The following is a 6,761-nucleotide window of genomic DNA, read 5'->3' on the forward strand; positions in this document are numbered from 1 at the left end:
TACTTCTACAAGCAAATTATCCAACAAACTGTAAAATGAAATATTCAAGTATCTTAAGGACCTAGATTACATTGAAAACATCCACCAAAATATTCCAGAGCTAAGTGAGAATCAATGTGAATGGTCAAATAAAATTAAGGAAAATCAAATAGATAAAACACAAAGTCCACTCCAGCAAACCTCAGTTTGTTTCCTGAGATTAAGAATTCCTGCTGGAGTGGTGGGGGGTGGGAGGCACAGGGTGGCTGGGTGATAGACATTGGGGAGGGTATGTGCTATGGTGAGCGCTGTGAATTGTGCAAGACTGTTGAATTACAGACCTGTACCTCTGAAACAAATAATACAATATATGTTAAAAAAAAAAAAAAAGGAGATGGCAGGAGGGGAAGAATGAAGGGAGGGAAATCGGAGGGGGAGACGAATCATGAGAGACTATGGACTCTGAAAAACAAACTGAGGGTTCTAGAGGGGAGGGGGTTGAAGGATGGGTTAGCCTGATGATGGGTATTAAAGAGGGCACGTTCTGCATGGAGCACTGGGTGTTATACGCAAACCGTGAATCATGGAACACTACATCAAAAACTAATGATGTAATGTATGGTGATTAACATAACAATAAAAAATTTAAAAAAAAACCCACAAAGTCCAACAACAAGTCCACTGATACACAGTGTTGAGGATTCTGAAGGAGGTCTAATATCTCTAATACAAAGAACCAAAGTGATATGACAATATAATCCAAATTATCATGGAAAGAATAGAGCAGACACTACTTTTCCTAATATAGATCTCCTAATACACAATAAATTACTCCTATCAGGAACTGTACTTTTTAACTTTCTTTCTGTTAATAATTGCACAAATAAGGGGAGGTGGGGGGATGGGTGCACTTGTGATGCACCAGGTATTGTATGGAAGTGTTGAATCACAATATTGTATACTGGAATCTAGTATTACACTATATGTTAACCAAATATAATTTAAATAAAAATTTTAAGATTTTATTTATTTGACAGAGAGAGACATAGCGAGAGAGGGAATACAAGCAGGGGGAGTGAGAGATGGATAACCATGCTTCCTGCTGAGCAGGGAGACTGATGTGGGGCTCAATCCCAGGACCCTGGGATTTTGACCTGAGCCGAAGGCAGGGTGCTTAATGACTGAGCCACCCAGGCACCCCTAAATAAAACTTTTTTTAAAATAAAGGGAAAAAAAGAAACTATATAGGGGTAAAAATAAATTTTATATAATATGAGAACAGATATTACCATTTACATCGATGTGGATGGAATTGGAGGGTACTATGCTGAGTGAAATAAGTCAATCACAGAAAGACCATTATCATTTGGTTTCACTCATATGTGAAATATAAGGAACAGTGCAGAGGATCTTAGGGGAAGGGAGGGAAACTGAATGGGAAGTTATCAAAGAAGGAGAAAAACCATGAGAGACTCATAGGTAATTAACTACAGGAAACAAACTGGGGGTTCCTGGAGGGGAGGTGGGCAGGGGGATGGGGTTATGGGCATTAAGGAGAGCATGTGATGTGATGAGCATAGGTGTTATATATGGAACTGATGAAATTACTGAACTCTACATCTGAAACTAATGATGTACCTTAGGTTGTCTAACTGAATTTAAATTTAAAAATATAGGAACAGAAACGCCCATGATTTCAGATGTACATATATCTAACCTCTCTGGGTCACTGTGTTCTCATCAACTGTAAATCTAAGACAAATGATTCAAAATCATCAAACATCTGGCTGATCTATGAGGCTTTTCATTGAATCTTGGCTATGTCATCTACTTTTTAAGATTAATTTTGCTCACCAAAGAAAATTAACCCAGTCAAGTCTTCTCCTACTATTTCTATTCCACATTAGAACTTCCTAAATTATAGGCAAAAAACGTGAGTTAACAACATGGATTCTGGAGCAAAACTGAGGTGATATTGAATGCAGAAGAAAAACTGGGACAATTTCTGCCAGTCTGCATCCTTGCCACCAGAAGATACCAGGGCCCAAACGGCACATCCCTTTTAGCACACAGAAAGTCCCTTGAGGTTCCTCAACTATTATCTGAGAAGTTGAATGAGGTATACTGTAGCCAACACCCAGTTGCTCCCCTTCATGGTCTACTCACTTTTGGCAGGGATGGACTTGCTGCTAATACCTGAAGCCGTTAATCAACATTCACATCTAGAACAAACACATCCTTGGAACTGGATTTCAAATACTGCTCTCTTATTGAGCCTTCATCATCTCACTTAAGCAAGAGAGATCCTCTCACCCCTGTAAAATCCAACAGAACTTTATTTCTACTTTTTGACCAAAAATGACTAAAAGGTATCCCCACAAACACATTGTAAACTTCATAAAAAGGTACCTAGCTTCACTAAAACAAGTACAGATAAACACCAAATAGTTCTTACTGGCTCCTATTTAGGAAGAGCTGACCACTTCCATGTTAAGAGTATAGAGCTAGATTATTAGATAGGCATAGATTCTAATCAGACATTCCACTACATGGGAGGAACTATAATAAATCTAAAAATTTGCGGGGCACCTGGGTGGCTCAGTCAGTTAGGCGTCTGCCTTCGGCTCAGGTCATGATCCCAGGGTCCTGGGATCAAGCCCCGCATCGGGCTCCCTGCTCAGCGGGAAGTCTGCTTCTCCCTCTGCCTCTGTCATTCCCCTGCTTGTGTTCTCTCTTGCTCTCTCTCTCTGACAAATAAATGAACAAAATCTTTAAAAAAATCTAAAAACTTGCACCCTAACATTTAGAAAAATTAGCAATGCTGACACATTTCTTAAACATCTACTCTGTGATAGGTTCTATGCCCATTGATCACTGCACACAACTGAAGAAAAACAAAACCAAAAAAATTGTCCTCAAACACCAATGGTGTCCCTGTAAAGACACTTACCATACTCACTGTATTTCATAATACATGTTCCACAAATATTAGTTCCCCTCTTTCCTGGACATCATCAGACACCTCCAACTCTGGCATTCAATGTTTGATCAAAGAGGTAGTTGTCTCCTTTTACATGTCCTTACTTCCGTCTCAGCATATGTGTGTGCCTTCTGGGATCTAAGGAGGAGTTTCCTTTTTTGCTTTCAACAGCATATATGTTTAAAAAAAAAAAAAAGGGAAAAATAATGAGCTCAGAATATCTTTTGAAAATTTAAAAAAGAAGACTTGGCAATGTATACGGCTACACCTGCCATTTCTAAGTATTCAAAGTTTTCACAGTAAGCCAAATTTTCTGTTGAAAATAATGTTCCCCGAAAAGTCTATTGAGGCACATTGACTGGATTTCAGAGTGTCATTTAAGCTCAAATTTTGAAATCATTATGTTCAGACAAGGTCCTTTGTCATCATGAACCTAGCCAAGGCCTCTATAATACACTATTACTTTTCTTTACAAGGTTATTTTACCTGGAGTGGTTTATGTTTGTCCTAAATGCAGCTAACACCGTTTTCAGCTTCCTTGCGATACTACTGGGTGGGATCCACAGTGACATGTCAGAAAATTGAGTTGTCAAATTCTCTCCTCCTTTCATAGTCATCAACTATGTGGGCAAAAAAGACCTTCATAAGACTAAAAAAATTGCAACACAACAAAAATTATAAAATATCTTGCTTTACTTATTTACTATAATTCAAATATTGAGCTTTATTATATGAATGGCCAGTCCCAAGGGAACTAGAATGCAAAGATGAGTAAGAATTTGGCAATGTATTATCAACTGGATAACATGTATTTGAAAACTTCATATAATCTCAGAGGCTGTAACTGACTACCTGCTGAAATCAATTAAGTTTTATTGGAAATAAACACAATAAATTGTTTTCCTTATCTCTGAAATCAGATTATAAAAATTCTAGACAAGCATTACTATTATCACATAATTCCATAAGTTACTTTCTACTACATTATTATTTTACTACAAGTTAAGACCTACAAGAAATAAAACATCAGTTCAGTTTACAAAAATTACAAGATTTTTGGGCAACCCCCTCGGGTTCCCTCCCTCCTTGGGAGCTTTGTACTACCACTTTGCTATCATTCAATAAACCTTGCACTGGGTGTTATACAAAAACAATGCATCTTGGATCACTACATCAAAAACTAATGATGTATTGTATGGTGACTAACATAACATAATAAAATAAAATTAAATTAAATTAAAAAAAAAAAAACAAACAACCTTGCTTTGCTGCCCACCAAAAAAGAAAGAAAGAAAAGAAAAAGACTTCTGGTATCACCTGCATGGGAATCCTGAAAAAGTTAAACTCACTGAAACAGACTATAATGGTGGTTGCCTTGCGCTGACGGGGTATGGAAAATGGGGAGATGCTTATCAAAGGGTATAGACTTTTTTTTTTATTATGCTATGTTAATCACTATACATTACATCATTAGTTTCTTATGTAGTGTTCCATGATTCATTGTTTGCGTATAACACCCAAGTGCTCCATGCAGTGTGTGCCCTCTTTAATACCCATCACCAGGCTAACCCATTCTCCCACCCCTCTCCCCTCTAGAACCCTGTTTGTTTTTCAGAGTCCATCGTCTCTCATGGTTCATCTTCCCCTCCAATTTCCCCCCCTTCATTCTTCCAAAGGGTATAGACTTTTAATTATAAGATGAGTTAAGTTCAAGGGATCTAATATACAGCATGGTGATTACAGTTAACAGTATTGTATTATAATATTTGAAATTTGCCAAGAGTAGATCTGAAATGTTCTTGCCACAAAAAAAAAAAGGTAACTATATAAGGTGCTGGAGTGTTAACTAACCTTGTTGTAGTAATCTTTTCACAATATAGATGTATAGTAAATCATCATGTAACACATCTTAAAATTATACATTATTTATCAATTACATATTGATAAAGCTGAAAAATTACAGGACTTCTAAAATTTTACATGATTGAAGAGTAATGAGTTTATGAAGTCAGGAAGCTACATCACTTTTTACACACTTTTATACTAAGTCCCAGTTTACCTATCAGATCATATAAACACAAAATACCACAAAAAAACTCAAAACCATAAAGATTTAAGGTAACGTAACTATTAAATCCCAGAATTCTATTTGAAACTGTTATGTGAACCACAATGAGAAACCTATATTGGTGTGCAATGTGTACATATTCATGAAGTTACTGTTAATAAATATGACCAGGAAATCAAGATGTCATTGCCCAACTGTGCTTTAGATATAACATATAACTCATGTGAATGCAGAATGGGAAAAATCCTAAGGGAAAAGTATTTACTGCCATGAATGTTTGAAAACTCTTATGTTATTATGTGTTCACAACGGAACTCTGTAGAAGCTTCTATCTAGCAATCTATAACAAAAGATCCACATTCAACTTACACACCACATGCAATTATAGGAGTATCTGTGCCAAGTATTTTTTCAATATATGTTCCCACAATCAAGGTTATCAAACAATTCAAGGAAGTTCTAGGCAGAGAATATTACCACCAAATCAAAACACCCATTAGAAGTAAGCATCTTGCAGAATCCAGAGTTCTTGTCACATGCGAAAGTGGCGTTCAACTTTACTTAAGGCAATATGAGAGAACAGGTTTTCTTTGAATATGATGCACAATTGGGGTGCCTGGGTGGCTCAGTTGTTACACCTTCGGCTCAGGTCATGATCCCAGGGTTCTGGGATCAAGCCCAGCATCAGGCCCCCTGCTCAGTGGGAAGCCTACTTCTCCCTCTCCCATTCCCACTGCTTATGTTCCCTCTCTCGATGTCTCTCTCTGTCAAATAAATACATAAAATCTTAAAAAAAAAAGATGCACAATCACTCATGCCAAAATCTAAGGACCATCCACATTAGCAGATCTATGCAAGTAGGAAAGTTTTCCTTTCAAAACAGGAAAAAATACCATAAATTATTCAAAAGTAGGTCCAGAGAGCCAACTGCATATAAAACAAGGCTCTTTGCATACCACCCACACAATTTAGAGCAGAAGTTCTAAGTCATATATATCAGAGTCAATTTTATCTTAACAGAAATGCTTTGCCTTCAAAGATCCTGATAAAGTACTTTGCCTAGGGCTCTAGTAACCAAGAAGTTCCATTGTAACATTCACAATCTCTAAAATAAGTATCACATCTCTCTTATACAAACCAACTAAACCAAGGAGGACCTGGCTACTTTATGTTCCCTTCCTGATAGTGGCCATCAAGACTAGATACTACTTTGGGAGAGACCATATAAATTTGGTGACAACAACTGCAGTAATTTTGAGGGTCCCTTTTCCTTGGGAGACTATTAGTTGAAAGGTCATGCTTTAAAAGATGGAAATTGAAGGGGTACCTAGCTGGCTCACTCAGTAGAGCATATGACTCTTAGTCTCAGTGCTGTGATATGGAGCTCTACTTTGGATATAGAGATTATTTAAAAATAAAATCTTTTTAAAAATTAAAAATAAAAAATACAAGATGGAAATGGTGATATACACACAACCTTTATTTGGTAAAAATCAAAGAAGGCGGTGGCGCAATCTACCAGTCTGAAGTTACTAAGGAGTTAAAACCAATCTTTAACTCCTATTTTATCAACTACTCTTTCAATCAATAAATATTGACTGATTGCCCAGTTGAAAGCTTAGCAGTGAAATCTAAAAAAACTCTTCCCTCTTCCTTTTAAAAGTGAGTTCATCACTATTGCATAACCAACTCAAACTGGACCTAGATATTTGGGCATCTGGAAGAGATTGTCCA

At 36.9% G+C, this 6,761-nt stretch overlaps 1 non-coding gene across 1 annotated transcript; it reads right to left on the bottom strand.

Annotated features, from left to right (window-relative positions):
- Window positions 1-3,320: 3,320 nt before the first annotated feature.
- LOC123325951 lies at window positions 3,321-3,393 on the bottom strand. Its single transcript, XR_006540784.1, has one exon. It is a non-coding gene; the product is annotated as a small nucleolar RNA SNORD107 (small nucleolar RNA).
- Window positions 3,394-6,761: the final 3,368 nt, after the last annotated feature.

This window comes from Neomonachus schauinslandi, chromosome 9 (genome assembly GCF_002201575.2).
Source record: "Neomonachus schauinslandi chromosome 9, ASM220157v2, whole genome shotgun sequence".
Lineage (NCBI taxonomy): Eukaryota > Metazoa > Chordata > Mammalia > Carnivora > Phocidae > Neomonachus > Neomonachus schauinslandi.